We start from the raw sequence: 19,573 nt of genomic DNA, 5'->3' as shown, positions 1-19,573 counted from the left end.
AATGGAGAAAGACATCCTTGGATTAAAAACCTGGCACAGCTTCATGCTAGCTTCCTGACCATGGTAAATGTTCTTTTATCAACCTGCACTTCTATTTTCCTTTTTTCCCCTTTTCAGTATAGTCATCATGCTGTTTATTGGATTCCCAGAATTTATTAATCTTATAACTGGAAGTTAGTAATTTTCGACCAACATCTCTCCATTTCCCTCACCCTGCCCCCCAGCCCCTGGAAACCACCACTCTACTGTCTGTTTGTATAAGCTGGCTTTTTTAGATTCCACATATATTCATTGATATATTTAGGTGCTGTTTTCATTGATTCTGCCTGGTAAAGGTAATCACCTTAAATTTGCAACTTCGTTTATTCTTTATTTCAGGTAAGTCTGTTTTCTATATTTAAGATCAGTGCTTTTATGTTATTTTATTTTTGGAAAAGCAAATAATTAGGTATACATTTTATACATTTTCCTTTGCTTCCATATCACTAATCTCAACCAGCTTATGAGTTTCTTTTGCTTTCCTCTGTATTAAAAGAGAGCTTTTAAACTTCATCCTTGTCCCACTAGTCAAATTTCTACAAGTCTGATAAAGATAAAAAGAAAGAAGATACAAATTAGACAAATGAGGAATGAAAGTGGAGACTGACTTTACAGAAATGAACAGATTATAAGGGAATACTATGATCAATTGTATGCCAACATATTAGATAATTATTCCTTCCAAAAAATAAAGAGGGGGAAACACTTCTCAACTCATTCTATGAAGTCCATATTACCCTGGTAATATTGACAAAGCCATCACAAGAAAAGAAAACTAGAGACTAATATTCCTTAAGGAAAAAATAAAAAACACCAAAATCCTCAACAAAATACTACCAAACTGAATCTAGCAGTATATAAAAAGAATTATGCACCATGACCAAGTGGGATTTATTCTAAGAATGCCAGGTTTATTTAATGTATGAAAATCAATTCATATTCATGTTAATAGACAAAAGAGCAAAACCCAAATAATCGATTCACCTCAATAGATGGAGAAAAATTTAAACAGAATCTAACACCCTTTCATGAAAAAAAAAAAAAAAATCAGCAAACTAGACATAGATATGATGTCTTCAACCTGATAAAGGGCATCTATGAAAACCCCATACTTAACACTGTACTTAATGGTGAAAAGCTGAAAACACTTCCCTTAAGATTAGGAATAAGAAATTGATGTCCACTTTCATCGTTTCTATTCAACATTGTACGGGAGGTTCTACCCAGGGCAATTAGGTAAGATAAAGAAGTAAAAGGCACTCAGATTGAAAATGAAGAAGTAAAGCTATTTCTATTTGCAGATAGCATGACCTTGTAATACAGAAAGTCTTAAGTAATCCAAAAAATACTAGTAGAATTAATAAACAAGTTCAGCAAGTTTGTAGGATACCAGATTGATTTAGAATAGAATATATAGTACTATTTCTATATACTAGAAATGAACAATCTATAAATGAAATCAAGGAAACAATTCTATTTAAGAATAGCAACAAAAAATAAAATTCTTACAAAGAACTGTATCAAAATAAATATGACATGCACACTGAGAAGAAGAAAACGTCATGGAAGTAAATTAAAAAGACCTAAGGACATGCAAAAACATTAATAGATTGGAAGACTTAATCTTGTTAAGATGGCAATACTCCCCACATTGATATACGGATTCAACATAATCCCTATCAAAATTCCAATTGCCTTTTTTTGCAGAAGTTGACAAGCTGGTCCTAAAATTCTTAATGGAAATTTAAGAGCTTCAGAATAGTCAAAACAGCCTTGCAAAAGAGGAAGAAAGTTGGAGTACTCTTACTTTCTTATTTTGAATCTTATTAAAAAGCTACAATAAACAATATAGTGTGATACAGGCAACAGTATAGAAATACAGATCAATGGAATAGATTTGAGAGTCCAGATATAAACTCAAATGTCTAAGGGCAATTGATCTTATACAAGGATGCCAAGAAAACATAATGGGGACAGAACAGTATTTTCAACAAATAGTGCTGTGATAACTGAATATTCACATGCAAAAGAATAAGAAAGTAAAGAGTAAGGGCACTTCTTTTCTCTTGCAATGTAGTTTCTATAAGTGGCAAATTCTAAACCTGGTTTTGCTTCCATAAGAAATTATTATCAATCTTCATCTCATAAAGAGAAAATTCATATGCAGAAGTAAAAACCTTTTCATTCTCTCTCCATTCTTCTGCACAATGGTCCCATGGGAGGAGGAGACCTGTAGCATACATTGTAAAATATATGCTCTGTCATATGGCAGATTTTCAGGGTGGCACTGGTAATGTGACCATCAAGCACACACAGTCATCCTAGATATGTTTTTCTTTCTTAGACAGACATGACTACTTTGGTAAAATTATGACTTCACCACCTTTCTTTTTAATTAGCATAATAACTTTGATTTCCTCAGGCATCCAACAAAAACATATATTGTTCACCTGCTTTGGAGGAAGGCATAGTCATAAGATTCAGTTCTGGCCAGTACGATATAAGTGGAAACCACCTGAGACTTTTACAACAAATGTGACTCTTTTACCCTTGTTTCTGACTGGAATGCAGAAATGAAGACCAGAGCCTCAACATCCTTCTTGTGACCACAAAGCCACCATAAGGAAAAGGCTAAGGGAATCCTAAATCTTGTCCCTAAGATCCATGAGCCCCTGAACCAAAGTCAATAAGCAAAGTTTTCTGTTATGAGGAAAAAATTAAACCCCAATTTCATTATGCTCTTATATTGGGGTCTCCATTCCATGCAGCTGTACTCCTTAAAATTATACAGTGCTGTATGTCAATTATATCTCAATAAAAGTGGAAGAAAAAATAAAGTATACAAGAAAAAAAATCTAACTGGTAAATGTAATTATTTCTGCTTTTCCATTACACGTTATTTTTCCTAGTATTAATTTTCCCACACACAGCATTTTTTAAAATCCTGATATTAAATTTGTTTTCACATTATTACAACTGTAACAACTTTATTTCTGAAATAAGAGGCAATGGAAAGATGTCATACTGTTTCATAAAAGAGATATAAGTTAATAAAGGGGAATTTCATAGCAATGTTACTGAAATAAATTGTACTTATTGGTTTAGCACACAATCAAATGAAAAGTGAAATAAGCATAGTGACCCAAACTTCTTTGTGGTGGAAGTAATATATACACATAAAAATGCTCAGAGAAAATCAGAATACATAACACCAACATCATAGGACCTTACTGATTTGACAAAAGTGCTATTTTTGTAGGAAGATAATACTGTGATATAAGCATCAGATTCAGTCCTTATTACCCTAATGTCTAGCTTTCTAAGGGGCTAAAATATTTAAATGGGTGTTGCCTCTACATGTATTACTTTGAAGCACCAACCTATGCATCTATACATTCAACAAGTATTCATCAGGAACCTACCATATGCTATAGACTCCCTGGCTTGGAGCCAGGTAACAGAGGTAATTAAAACATACTTGCCTCTGCTCTCATCAGGATTACACTGTGGGGTGATATGATTAAAGGAAACAGAAATAAACAATAAAAATTACAAAAAGTGCCATGAAGTAAAAACAAAAAATGTTTTTGTCATAGAAAAAAACTGGGCGAGGGCCACTTCCTTGTCTATAATGATCAGATAAAGCATCTCTGAGAAGGGCCATTTAAGCTGAGACCTGACTGGTTAGAAGGATAAGAAGACAATGGTACAATGAACTTGACAAGAACTGTTTTCCAAGAAGAAGAGAGAGAAAAAAAGGAGTATATCTCAGTATAACGAGGAATGATGGGAAATGCAGTAGTCAGGGTCCTTTCATGGAAGATCTTACATGCCATGTTAATGGTTGTTCGAATTAGGTAGGGAGCTATTTATATCAGTTGAGGATGATTTTGATTAAAAGTAACAGAAAACCAATGGTTTAAGTCATTTTTACCTATGTCAGTAGAAATCTGGAGGTCAGTTGTTCCAGGATTAATTCAGTGACTCAAAGACATCATCAAGGGTCTAGCACTGTCCAACCTTCCACTTGGTATCTTTGGAAAGTTGGTATTTTATCTACACCCTTTTTGTCTCATGGGCACAATAGATAATTTGTTGTCCTCTAACTTGGATCCTATCAGGAAGGAAAGGGTCAGTTCAAAAGGCCTTCTCTCTTATCTTTGTCTTCCATAAATAACACATTCTTAGTGCCTATGCAAATGTTCCAGTCGTGAAATTTAGATTTAGGTTAGGTTACGGCCAGTGTTGATACAAGAGCCAAGTATATCTGTAGAGATGGTCAAAGTTTTTCACCAAGATTCTTTCTGTGTGAAACACAGAAGATTTTTAAGGATTAGGATAATTTTAGGAAAAAATTACAAGTGAAGCTGCTAAAATCCAGGAGAAAAGATCAAAGATGTGATCACAATAATTCCTCATTCTTTACAAAGATGACTGGAATTTCAGTGATGTCTCCTGGTCTTTTGCTAATGGAACTATAATAGGAATCTGACTGAATTTTTTCTTTGATATTCCTCTCCCATTCTTAATCTCAGTTCTATCCAGCTATCTCATGTGCTATAATGAATCTTTTTACCAGTATTATGCACAGCCCTAGTTATGAATTATATAATTCAGAATACTGTCTAGAGTTTATTAAAATTCTTTATGATTATTGAGGCCAAAATACTGCTCTGAAATCTTTGGCACCTCTAATAATATTTTTGACACTGCATTTTTAACAAAGAGCACGATATTTTTGAAAACCAACAACACATCTTAAGGTGTCAAGATCCTCAAACTCTAATTTCTAAAAAGTTTTGATTAATTTTTAATCTGTGAAAATCTGTGTGCATTAAATAAACAGGATTTACTTGACTTGATTTTCTTTTCCCATCTAACAAGCATCCTTATTAAAGTAACTTTAAATTATCTACTTTGTCTTCTTTGCTGAATGGAATAACAGCCCTAGATTTCAAAAATTCAATTGCAGGTACCATCACTTAATGTCAAAATCACTGCTTCAGAATATTCAGTGTTCTCCATGAAGTCTCATAGGTGGATTATAGTTCCCAGGTATATTGAAGTATATCAAAAGAAGGCTTTCTTCTGCATCATTTTTTTTCCTTTGGTTTTAGAATATGGAATAATAGTTTTCACCTTATATTCCAGGATTTCCACTGTAAGTTAGAATTGCATCTAGACTGATACTTGGAGTACATGATTCAGGGGCAGGACTTCCCCTCATTATTTAAATCATTGGAAATGGCTCATATGATGTCATCAGCTGTCAAGAGAACTTAGTATAAATAGATCTTCTATCTGCAGACATCTATCTGGTGTCTTCATTTTAATTACAGTGTCAACTCATTTGTAACATATTGCCGAGGGGCAATAGACATTTAAACTTTGATTCTACCATTCTAAAGGGTATGCTCCTGGCCAAGATGCATTGGAAAAGGAAGATGACAAACTTAAAGAATAAATAAATATGAGCTTGAACCATACCTATCATCCAAAGAGAAACAAGAGTTTGCCATCAGGAATAAAATATTTCTGCTAAGACATTATAAAGGGTAAGGGCAAAGGAGAGGAAAGTTTTGATCTTCCTGTGGCTTTCGAGAAATGTAATTTCAAGTTAGCCAACCTGGCTAAGGGACTCAGAAGGGTGAATTGTCTCATGATTTTGAAATGCCGATAACTCTTTATAAATAGTGGGGTTTTGCCTATGGCTTAACATCTGTCCAATTCCTCGGCCTGAGAGCTGTTACCACTTCTGAAAGAAAATATAAAACAATGTCCCATCACCCTGAAAAATTAAGGGATACAGGATAAAAAATGTTCATTTACCCTTATGCTGACTGGATTTGGAGTTGATTTCCATCAGCCTGGCTCTGATAGAATCCATGTGGATGTGGGGTCTTAATAGATTTTGTTTGGTGATGCTGGTGGTGGTGGTGGTTATTTCTGCAGTTGGTTTCGCCCTGAAGCCGAGTATAAAATCCTTTTAACTAGACTCCCAGCCCCCATTTGTGATAAACATAGTAGCCGGACTCACTAACACTAGCAACACGTAAAGTTCAGTTTCCTTCTGCAGGGAGATAAGAGGATCTTAACGGGTGGCTCTGAGCGGTGCATTTCCTATTTCACGCTCAGTGCATACGACTTAACGTTAACTCTCTTCATATGTCATGGATTCTTTAACAAGCCCACACTGCCCTTCCCAAGACACAACATTTCCCATTTCCCCCAAATGTGCAAAGCTAATTGCCTTAAACCATATTGAATGTTTAAATTCACTAATCAAACTTGTGAATATTTAACTGGTTTTACCTAAATGATTAATGCCTGGTGTCTCTATGTAAATTGTACTATACTCCAGCAGTTTCAGGCAATGGAATATCTATATTTGCCATTTAATTCTGAAAATCAAGTTACTGTTGTCAGTGTATTACTTAACATGTATTGACGGTCCAGATAGAAACTAGGGTCCTGTAATATAAGATGAAATTCCAGGCCCCAGTTTAAATTATGCAAGATAGTCTTCCTGCTAAGGATGCATTTGCCATGCATACCAAAGGCTCCCTGTCTCTTTAAGTCTAACAAGCAAAGGGGATGCCTTTTATTGATCAAAATTATGTAGGAAATATATTCACCCTATGTCACTAGATGCAATAATTGCAAAGTAACATATCTTGCTCCTGAAGTTATCAACTCTGCACTTAATTGTTTATGGACAAGAGCATTTACTTTTTATAAACAGTTGCATTTAATAAGTATGATTAACATATACAATTTTGATTTAAAAATCAAACCATGCAGTAGGATGTACAATATGAAATATAAAATTCTAACTCCTCTTCTTTGACTCTGAGAATCACACCTGGAGGTAATACTGTGAACATTTCCTTGTGTATCTCCCAGATATCTTCATGCATTTGTGCACATCCTATACACACATATGTAAAAACAGGATTTTGCACACATAAGCACATGCATGCACACATTCTGCCTTTAATATACAAAAATTTCTGCCATGGGAATTTGTGACTTGTATCTTTGTGCTCACAGATAAATATATCTGTAGCCTAAATTTCTAAAAATTTATTCTAAAAGTTGAAATGATTGATTGGGCATAGAATTATATATGGATGGTTTTAATTTCCTACAGATTATTTCCTTTATATTCTAAATTCATAATATACTGATTGTCTATCTAAACTTTGGAATTCATTGAGCCGGTTTGAATAAAAGAACAAAAAGAAATAATATTAACTTGAGTAAAAAGATGCAGAAGTACTTTTTATTTTTTTCAATTCCCATATCATCACGATTTAACTTTTCCCATAGGCCACAAGGTTAAAATAAAGCATCATTCATAAATACTTTATACTCTAACATGTTACTTCTCAAATAGCAAGCTTTATTCTTATTTTTAAATTTGGGCTTTTTACTTTCTTGGATACAATGCGGTAATATTTTTTCAAGCCTGAGTTCTTCATATTTCTCTTCCCTGAGTTCTCAACTAATTGAAAACTAAAGCTATATAGTTACAAAGTGTTTTCATTCCCCAACAATATCAACAGAGTAATTTTGTGACTAAACTGCAGCCTTTTCCTTTGTGATTTTCCAGGAAGTGAAAATGAGAACAGGTTAACTATTCCTAGCGTATATCAAGCCCTGCATCATTCATACCAGGCCAAAAAGTCTGGTTATGAGCGTAAAAGAAAAACTGCACTGGACCAGTTTAACAGTGCAGTAACAGTAATGATAAAAGAAGACTTTATTTAGTCAAGACTATTTTAATAGAGGAGAGAGTTTACTGCAATTGGAGAGAGAGATTGAACTCAACTTTGCTGAAACAGAAGGTGGGAGGACTGTATTTAAACACTGGGGTGAGCTAATAGGAATGTGCTGGAGGAATGGAGTGAGCAGGTCTCTCAATATTTGCTAATTGCTGCCCACGGAAATTAGGTTCCTACCCGCCGACAGAGACTAGGAGACAGGGCCCTCCTTCTTGACGATTATATTTCAACAGACTGGTTCCCTGGTCCTTGAGAAAGACAATCCTGCATTGCAGACTTACACCTCCATCAGTGGTAGAAAATACCTACAAGGAACCAGACCTCAACAAATTATATTCTGAATTTTCGCAAACTTCTGTAACTGGAAAGAATAGAGTCCCAGAAGGAAAGCTCTTTGAAGCAACTTAGGTATATCTGTTAACTTATGTCAGTGCAGAAAATATGTTGTGCTTTTCACCAAGATTACATATGAATAAAATTATTTTCCTATGATTTAACATGAACCCATAAACAATTCTGTATAGAAAAAATTTTCGGTTTCTTGTAAAACTATACTATTAAAAGATACAATTGTGCCAGATTTCTCCTATGTTTTATATAATTATAACTGAAAAATAATAGTGTGGGATTTGTGAAACCTTGAAATAATTTTTTAAAATCTTGAGCAATCTAGTCCATTTCCAGCAAAAACTAAATTTCTAAGGAAAATAAGGGAATATTTAAAGCTTTCATTATGGGAAAAAAATGCACTATGGAAATGTCTGTCTTGCCACAAATAAATGATCTAATGCATCACGCTTTAGGAATGGATGATTGCACTCCTTTGAAACCTTAAAACTCTTCCTGAATCCAGCTGCCCAAACAGGCTTACAAAAATTCATTTTATTAATTAGCTTCATCTGCCCCTGAAAGCATTGTTATCAGGAAGGTTGGATCATGTAATGTCATAGAAAATAAAAGAATGGATTTACCATGCGTATAGGAAGTATATATACACCTTCTGCAATAGCTCTTAATGCCTATATCACTATTTCTCTTTTGTTTTACCAGGTAATTTTATATTTTATCAAGTAATTCACCCAATTATGAATCTTGCTACTTGGTTTTGAAATGCCCAGTCTTTCACTGGACTCTGACAATATGAGTTGTAATAGCTGCTTGAGGTGTTTGGGGAAAAATAAACACAGTGCCAGTTGTCTATCAGGATTTTATTGGCATTCTGTATAAAGATCCTTGATCATATTCACACTTTTTTTCACAAGATGAATACATCTATTTGGGAAAACTTATCAGCACGGTTGAACCATTTTGTGTTTTGTTTTTATGTGAAAATATTGTGTGCCTTATATGAAGAGGTTATAAATTGCACATGAAGAATAAGTCACTTTGTCACAACATAGGTTAAGCCCACTCAACAATGCCAAAACTTAAAGCAAAAGCCTCTTTTGTAAAGGCTTGGCACATAAATATTTTTTCAATTTGTTTATTCAATATTAGCCTTATTAAAATATTACATCAAGTCATCGAGAACAAATACTAGTCATGTGAATTGTAAATGGCCACATTAAATAATACATTTTTTCATTGAATAATATATTTACAATGAGACTTCATGGCTTCAACAACTCTTAGTCATATTAATGATAACCCCCTCATTTCCCACATTGGTTTTAGGAAAGGGTATGTTTTAGCATACACTAAAACTCTGTACCTGTTAATACTAATTGATCAAAAAACTAACATACACATCATTCTCAAAGGTGACTTGTATGAGATTACTTCATATTTGAATAGCATGAAAAATTCTTTTCAGTCTTATTGCTGTAATAATTTTCAAATTGAGTTTTCTCATCCTAACTACAAGGCACCCAGTTTCCTTTGTGAAAATGCAAGTTCTGATTTTTCAAAACACTGTGTGCATATGTGTATGTAAGCTTCATTGGAAAGCCAGCTAGGTCTTTGAAGGTTTTAAACTACATGGTTTCAAACTCAGGGATATAATGTTTCATATCCATTTTCTTTTAGATCATTACAGGTTTTTGTGGTTTTCTTTTCAATTTCATTTTATCCATAATTTCCAAAGTTAATTTTTAGCTCTAAGTCTGAATAAACCCCTAAAATATGAAAAATCTAATTACATCTTCATTACATCTGTTGACAGTATTTATTTGCAATAATAACAATAATAACAACAATAATAATAATTTTACTGTGGTTTACATCATGCTGCCTCTCATTTCCATGTGACTTTTTTTTTTTCCATTTTGGGATTAACAGCATGATTTTCTATCTCTGGTACTTCATAATCACTATATCTAATTAAAATGACCCTTTTAAAATTCAGATTCACACCTAATACTTGTAAAATGACAAATTAGTCATAAAATATGGGATGTTTTGCCCTTCATAATATGACAAATGTTATAGAACTCCCAAATGCTTAGTGTTATAATTTTTAGTTAAATATCAGGCTCCATATCTGATTTTTTAAAATTAAAGCTATAGAAAAGGGAATGAAATTGATATTCATTAAAGATCTTTTGAATTCCATTCATTTATTCATGCCACAAATAATTATTAAGTACTTATTATGTGCCACTCACTTAACTAGGAGCTGGACATAGAAATGAATAAGAAATAAATAAATGAACCACTTTAACAATGAGATAAATTATATAGTAGAGGTATGGGCAAAGTCCTGTAAAATCACAGTGTGGAGATCATTGTAAATACTGTACAAATGTCAACTGCCTGCTTTACCATCAGGACTTTTTCTGGTGAAGGACGTTAATTGATCTTATCAGTCCTCAACCAACAAATCTCTGCCTGCGATTTGAGTTCATTACAAGAGACAAATGTATTGTTAGATGATACTACTATAAAGGCAAAATTCCATCTTTATTACTGAAAAATGCTAAATTTGAGGACATATTTTAAATGTGTAGAAACAAGTTGTGGTTTTTTGAATCCTGAAACTTAAAATTGGACCAATGTGTTCACTTAGTCCCAGGAAGAGGAAAACACCCATGTTATGTGATGGTCTCACCTATAAAAACATACAGAGTGAATGAGCTCCCCGGCAAAAGGGGGGACAAAGAACTGAGCTACACATGCTAATTCCTCCCCCCAACTCATCAATCAGATAATTTATTCCACCTCCTTGAAAGGAATAGAAATGCAACCAATGACCAAGAAATATTAGAGAATAGCCTTCTTCATGGAAAATATAGGGGTGGGGAAAACAATGTACCCTATTAAAAGTAAGACAACAGGCCCAAAATGGAGTCACTTATGCTAAGTCCCATGTCACCAAACCTAGACTTAACTTTATTACATTTCAGCTCTCCCAGAAATGTAGTCTTAAACCAGTCAATCTGGAATCACCTAGTCAACACAAGTTAGGCCATCTGCCTGATCGACCCCTGATATCCCCTGAAGGAAAGTGACTTTGCCATGACCAATCTGCTTTTTTGTCTAGGATAACTTCCTTGTTCCTGCCCACATCTGCCTTTAAAAGTCTTCCATTTTGTACAGCTCCTTGGAACTCCTTTCTATCTGCTGTTTTGGAGACCACCCAATTCATGAATTGTTGAATAAAGCCAATACAATCTTTAAAATTTACTCAGTTGAATTTTGTTTTCCAACAACCCCAAATGTGTGTGTTGAAAATCCTAAGGTGCTAGTGTAATTATTTTATATAGAAACCCCAGTATATCCCTACCAGCCTTTAAATATCGCTAGATAGAAGCACAGTTCCCTTATACTTTTAGTGTCCTTCTGTAGTTCAGCACTGAAGTGTTCTCTTCACTGTGTTACCACTAAATCTGCAGTATTAAATGCTTACAAAGCCCTGGGCAACCTTCTGCTGCCATCATTTATAAGTAAAAATTGGAGAAAACATGTTTTCTGCTCAAGTAAATAAAAATTAACCAGTCTCTTCTCAAAAGAGGAGAATTTGAAACTTTTCCTGACAGCTAAAATTTTTTATTCTTGCTGAGCACTGTTTAAAACTCTTCTCCAACAAAAATAACTATCCATGATTTCGTTATCTGTGCTACTGTTTATAAAATAATAAAGTGGGGACTTAAATAAACAAAGATAAATAAAAAGCAGATGTTCGAATAAAGTCTTACATAACTCTGGAGAGCATAGAGATTTTCAGGGGCAAAGGCTGTGGCAACTCAGAAATAAAGATTTTCATTTTGTTCTTTATTAAAAGATAAAGATAGGTTAAAAAAAGTAAAGTTAAAAAACAACAACAGGGACTTCCCTGGTGGTGCAGTGGTTAAGAATACGCCTGCCAATGCAGGGGACATGGGTTCAATTCCTTGTCTGGGAAGATCCCACATGCCATGGAACAACTAAGCCCGTGTGCCACAACTACTGAAGCCCGCGCACCTGGAGCCCGTGTTCTGCAACAAGAGAAGCCACCTCAATGGGAAGCCTGCTCACCACAATGATGAGTAGCCTCTGCTCACCGCAACTAGGGAAAGCCCATCCACAGCAACAAAGACCCAACGCAGCCAAAAATAAATAAAATAAATAAATTTAAAAAACAAAAAAAAACCACCAAGGAAGTGCTATTAAAAAAAAAACAGCAACAACAACAAAAAACCCAGTACACACTTACACAGTAATTGGTGAGCATGACTCTGGTAAATTGGATCCTCCTTTAAGCAACATAGGGAGGCATCTAAGCCCTCAAGCTACCCCAAAATCATCACCCCCAATCTTAGATCCAGTTGACTGTCCCTTCCATTCTCCACCACAGCAATTGCAAGAGTTACCCCAAGCTTTCTTCTCATCCTTATGCCCTTTACACTTAGCAGATGACCCATTTCCTGCCACATCAAAAATAAACACAGCTATCAGCATGAGTTTTCTCAAGTCTCCTTCCAATCACTTTCATCTCTTCACCTGGTCTTACATTTTTCTGGTCTCCCTACTTTTTTCCAAAATTAAAAATGTATATCTGGGCTCTCCTCCCACCTCCACGCCTTTTCCTGTTTCAATGTTCGATTCATGTATTTTTTCTTATTTCTCTTCCAGTGCCACTTTCTTTTTCTCCAGTAATTCCTGTCATTATGCCCAGGTCTTCTTGAACCTCCAAATATTTGTCATGTAGAAAGTATTTAGAACTTCTGACCATGTCTCCTTTGGGAATCTCCCTCAGCTTCTAAGATGCTATGCTCTTTTGGTTTTCTTAAATGTTCTTTTCCTCTTTCTTTCACTAGCTCCTTTTACTCTGAAGCTCCCTTACTTGCAATTTTTCTATTATTAACTCTTTGTAGTTGACCTATAAATGCTATTGAATAACCCTAGATCATCTACAATATGGTCATTACTTAATTACCAAATTGTGGTAGACTTACAAATTAATTCCTAATAAGTTGTTTCAAGTCCTATCACTTTTGAGGTTCAGGTGAGCATTTCTAAGTGATTACTAAACATCGTCACTTCTTCTATAGATATCCAACTGAACAAGCTTTGAGAGGAATAAATATTTAAATAAATAAATAAATATTTACCTACTGTTCCTATTTCCAAATATAGAAATATCAATTAGAAAAACACATTCCATGGAGAGGATAAACATCTTAATTAATTGGTGATTTTGATATAAATTCGCTGCCTTCAGCTTTTGCTTCTTTGGGAGCTGGCTGCCAATAGGGAACATGTGTTCAGATCTGCTGCTCAATACTGTGAAGTTTTACAAGGGCAGACAATATGCTATGAGAGTTTGGCATAAAGTGTTCTGGGAACACGTATCTAAAATAAATAATCACACCTAGTATAAAGGGGAAATCAGGGAACACTAAAGGAGGTTTGGGAAGGATACCTAGAGATTTGAGGATGTAAATGAGGTCAGTCAGAAGACTGAAGGCAGATTATGAAAGTGTTCCTACACCTGGTTAAGGAAATTATATCTTAACTTGTAAGAGCTATGGTTACATAGGAGACATTTAATCCATTATGTAACAAAACTTATTTTTGAATTTTAAAACAATAACTATTATATCAGTATGGAAGATTGACCGGAGGAATCACTGCTATATATCCAATGTCTGAAGCAGCATTTGGTTCACTGCAGGGCTTGCCAAACACAATTGTTGAGTGAATAAATTGTGTAAATACTTTGACTTTAAATCACACACTTCACTCCAGCTTGACTCCAGCACTGTCAACATAGCTTTGCTCCTTAAAGAAAGTACCTAGTCTCTGAAGGTTGTTAAAATATTCTTAAGAAAGATAGCTCAATGGATTAGCAGTTTGCAGAATGTGTGTTTTCTTACCTGTTTCTTACCATCCAGAAAGTCCTCACCCAAAAAGTCAACACACCCCAGGTAAAATCACAGTCTCTCCTCACCACCCTTCTCCTTAATACGTTCTGTATTTTCTATCTCATTAATTACAGTGTCACTGCCCTGCCCAAGTCCTGCTCCTAAAAGTAATGTTGGTTTCTCTAATTACTCACACTCTCTACATTCAATTAATCACCAAGTTACATCACCTTTTTCCTAAAAATTTTTCAATCCACCTTCTCGTTTCCAGCCATCCATCTACAGCCCTGGTTTAGACTTACCACCTGTCACATGTATTACTGTCAGTCCTTAACACTCTTGTCTCCAGCCTTGTTTTGCCCCAATACATTTTCTATTCTACTACATATGTATAGAATGTATGGATCTAATTTATTTAAACATTATTTAAATGTTTTTAAATAAGTGGAAAATTATGTTGAATTTTTATTGTACAAGTTATTCTTACAGAAAGAAAGCTCCTGCCGATTTCCTTTAGATGCAAGTAAATAGATATAAACAAATGCTAATTAGAATACTTTATTTAAATCTACCAAAGTCCACATACCATTGCATACTGTGTCTTATCATGGTTGAATATCAATTTCTGTTACAATTTTTTTTTATTGTTTTTAGTGTCTCTTATCAACACATTTCTGAAAGTAAAAAATAAAAATCTCCACTCTCCATCAGATCTGCAACATTTGACCACCATCCCCACTGGAACTGTGCTCAAAACTTTGCCAGTTTTCTTGGATGCTTAAGCAATGCTCTATATCAGATGGAGGAATTTAGGAGGAGGAAGTTGGGGGAAAAGAGAGAGAAAACAACGTAGTCAGTCTAAAAACTCTCTTAAGAATAGCATTTCTGGTCAAATTATTTTGGTCCCAATTCTGCTTTGTCAGAAGTTATAATTTTTTCATGAGGACTCAATTCTTGAAGTGGCAGTTATTTATATATCTTATAAATTTAACACCTAAGATTTAAGGTAAATGAAACATTTTTTTATTAAAGGCAAGATTTTTAAATGAAAAATTCAAGATACACATTTAAAATTTTAATTTAGTTTTATCAAACTCTAGTATTTTTATCTTATTAAAGTATAACCACATTTTTTTTTCTTATAACATTCAAAGTGTAGTTACCAGAAATTTTGACCTCTGTAGTAACTCATTTGCAAAATAATCATGGAAATAATTATTAAAAACATTTTATAACTCAAGTTCCATTATTCATGACTGCAACCATAAATGCAATTCCACAAAGATATTATGCTGAATATATGTTGTCATTTTTTCCAAATATAAAAACAATTATAAACACAGAATTGTTACGCTATATATGAATATAGAAATGGTAACGCTTGCCTTTTTACAGCTTCTTCCAACCCCATTATAGGACAGAGTTCTTTAGAGTACTAACATCATTGTCTGTTTCTTTGAATTTCCATAAACTTCATACGTTTTGCCACCCAGGCTCCAAGTCACAGTTTGTTCTTGTTTTGAATATCCACAAGTCTTTGGGCCAGAGTGGTTATACAACATGGTAAGAGAAACAAAAGACTTTCTTTCAAGGATAAATTATACAATACCAATAATGGCAGCTGAGAAAATTTACCAATACTTCAAATAAAGAAAATATATAAAATGGTTATAAAAAGAGCTGCCTTCAGTGACACAATAATATTATGGAAAGCAAAGAGGTTTATTTTATTGGATTTAGTAAGAAGCCCTTGATGTAGAGAACCTCATGGTGCTTATCACCAATAAGACATATTTATAGGAGCAGAAAAGCATCACAGCAATGCTGGCTAAATTTCAGAAAAATAATAAAATGACTCAGTTGGGATTTCCAGAACATATTCCTTCCTGCATTTTCATACCTCTCATTTTCTTATAAAGATGCTTATGAAGAAACATTCTTTCTGTAATCTTTTGTTTCTTTATGACAAGGAAATCAAATCTCAGGCTAGAGGGCCAATACCTTTCACCTTTAGAAAGAATTTTCTCTTATAGACAAGCACATTATTAGAAAATTGACTAATGCATTCTGTTTATTTACTAAATATCTCATGAGCTTTGTTCCAAAAGCACAGTGTATATACTGAGAAATTTATTAGACAAAATAGGGCAAATCTGGTCAAATTGTCTAATATTGGTGTTCTTGTGGCAAAACCAAGCCATTTAAATATTATGGCCTATCAGGACTAATATAAAAATGAGTAAGACCTTGTTACTACAAGCATAGCTCTACTAGCAATTCTACACTGAAATAATTAATACAAACCCATGAAATTTTATTTTCTATTGCATTACTAAGAAACAAAAATGGCATATGTTAAATACAATTTTGAGTGTTATTTAAAGGTTTCACATTAGTGGATGGAGAAAAAGCATATATGGATAAATACTACACACGAGTAAATCTCTGAATGAGTATGAATAAGCTCATTTTTATAAACATAAATGTTTGTATGGACATAGTGTGTGACTAAAGGTTATGTGAAGATTATAAAAATGTTAAGGAAAAATCCATCAAGAAAGGGTCCTGATTATAATCTTAATTCCGTATAGTGTCTTACTCTTTTGAGATAATTTAACAATTGTATAACTAAGGTTTTGTTTTATAACTTTTAAACATTTTCCTATATGTATAAATCTGAATCAAAAACCATAAGTTCATTATCATTCATCCTATCCTAATTTGGAGTTTGTGATTATTAAACTCATTGACAATAATGGGAATCCAAACATAATTCATGTTGGAGTGAAATTTTGAGTTAAAATATTTTATTTTCCCATATTCCCTTTTGGTTGCCAAAAAATCTAGACAATGACTTAACTGAAGCATTTTCTATTATTGTAAAGTTAAGTATGGCTTCATGTACTTTCATTTTCCTTTTAATATTCAGAAAATGCTTTTTACCACAAGTTTATTTCAATTGACTTCACAGATATTGCCTCCTTTACAGCATCTTGAGAGATATTGGAGATTTATCTCTACCTAGCTAGATATATTGGTTCATGAAGCATTCACTGACATAGTGAAGACTGACTACTTACTGTTATAACAACCACGAACAAAAATCTTGATTTATTCATAGCAATATAGTATAGATACTTTTGTTTTTAAAAGACTGTAAATATTTTAATTGCATATAATTTTGGATGAGTGGTTTAATGATTGTATGAGGTTTTTTCTGATAAATCAACTAAGAAATCTAGAAAAGAAAATGAAATTTCAACTGTAAAATTAATAAAAAGGAATGTGATACCTTTATATGTTGAGGTTCACATTATATGTTTAGGCTTTTGGTACATTTTTGGCTGCACATGAATTCAAATTGATAAAAAATTCATTCTGATTATGAGTCTTTGGTCACACTATTGACTGGTTCTTTTGACTGGTTCTTACTTAGGTGCCAGCTTCCTCAACAACCATGATGTTCAGTGGACAGAAGACATGTAACCAAATTACTGCTAATAATTGCTAATATCTGCACAGAGCTTTACAGTTTTTAAGATGCTTACGCCTCATCATTTCACTTGTCCCTCACACAAAATAATTTGGAATTTCAAATGAGCTTCAAATTCATGTTGACTCTATCATAAATAGCTCTCAAAAAATTTACTTCAATATATACATGTGAGTGTATTTCACAAAAAGAAAAGAATGTCTGGAATTCAGTAAATTTGTTCTTTTTTTAATGAAGGAAGAACTCTATATCTTAAAGTTTTATATGTTCAGAGTGTTGGTTGAACAGTCTTAATCCATGAATGGCTAAATTTGCGAGTTAATTCAGTTGGAATGATTAGACTAATGTGCAGAGAGACAGTGTCTTCTGATATTATGAGGAGACTTCACATTTTGTCTTTCCAACCTCTCTTCATCAGCTCAGGCTGCTATAACAAAATACAATGGATCGGGCAGCTTAAGCAATAAACATTTATTTCTCACAGTTCTGAAGGCTGTGAAGTCCAAGATCAAGGCACTGACAAATTTGGTGTCTGGTGAGATCTCTCTTCCTGGTTTGCACATGGCTGTCTTCTTACAGTGGCCTCACATAATGGAGAGAAAGATCATCTTTCTTGTATCTCTTTTTAGAAGGTCACTAATCTCATTGATGAGGGTTTCAACCTCATGACCTAATTACCTCCCAAGGATCCCACCTCCAAATAACATTACACTGAGGATTAGGGTTCAACATATGATTATGGGGATAGGGAAGCATTTAGTACATAGCACAACCTACTCACAAATTTAATTTTTGCCTTAAAAGATATAAATGATTTTGAATTGTAAAATGTTGCCATCTTTTGGAGAGAACTCCTTTATAAATTTAAAAAATACAAAGTTATCCTTTATTCTTCTCTGATTGAAAATAATAATTCTAATTATCACATTTTTTTCTTAAATTTCTTCTTGTCTAATAGTTCATGCATATCTCAGTAGTAGGCATAAATTTAAGATGGCACTTGTGACCTTTACCCCATGGTATTATTCCTATGATAATGTGGCAGAAGGGAGATTATTCAGCTGAACTTAATCCAAACACATGAGCCCTTTAAAAGCAGAGAGTGTACTCCAGATCATAGTAGAAAAAGAAGTCAGGGGATTCATACTGCTAGCAGGACTCAATGCATCTTGCTTTGAAGATGAAGGGACCATGTGAGAAAGAATGTAGGTGGCATTTATGAGCAGAGCGTGCTCCTGTCTGCCATCCAGCAAGGATCAGAAACAAGGACTTATGGCCACAAGAAACTGGATTCTACCCTGAATGAGTGTGGAAGTCAATTCTTCCCCAGAGCATCAAGCTGACACCTTGATTGGAGCCTTGTCAAACTCTAAGCAGAATTCTTTTGAGCTCATGAGGTCTTCTCACCTACAGAACTGTGAGCTAATAAGTGGGTATTATTTGAAGCTGGTAAATTTTTGTTAATTCATTTTTGCAACAACAAAAATCTAATACGCTAAGTCTGTGAATTTTACATCTCATTCAAGCTGTAATCCCAATGTTGCTAAGCCAACTAGGAACCTGGTCTACTAGTCTGAGACATCACAAGGACCAAAGCATTCATTATTTCATATCAAAAACCATTAGTGAGCTCTCATTGTGTGCCAGGCACTAGACTAGACAGAGATATGAAGATGTGCATATAGCCACTACCATGAGGACCTCGTGGCAGACAGAAAAGTAAAAACATAAATTTCTATGTAGAGTGATGAATGCAAAATGTGAAACACTTCAAAATACAGAGATAGCACCAAGAAGGACATTTGTTTAATGGTTGGAGAGATATGAAGAGATACTTCTGAAATTATTTATTATTGAAATGCTTCCTTTTTTATTATTTGACATATATTACTAAAACTCTCCATTTCCCTTATTTCTGTCTCTTTATTTTTTTTTTGTCTCTTTAAATTATACGTTTTATGATGACTATGTCCCCT

This window comes from Balaenoptera acutorostrata, chromosome 17, assembly GCF_949987535.1.
Source record: "Balaenoptera acutorostrata chromosome 17, mBalAcu1.1, whole genome shotgun sequence".
In the NCBI taxonomy this organism is placed as follows: Eukaryota; Metazoa; Chordata; class Mammalia; order Artiodactyla; family Balaenopteridae; genus Balaenoptera; species Balaenoptera acutorostrata.
The sequence above is the reverse complement of the archived record's forward strand: the minus strand, read 5'-3'. Positions refer to the sequence as shown.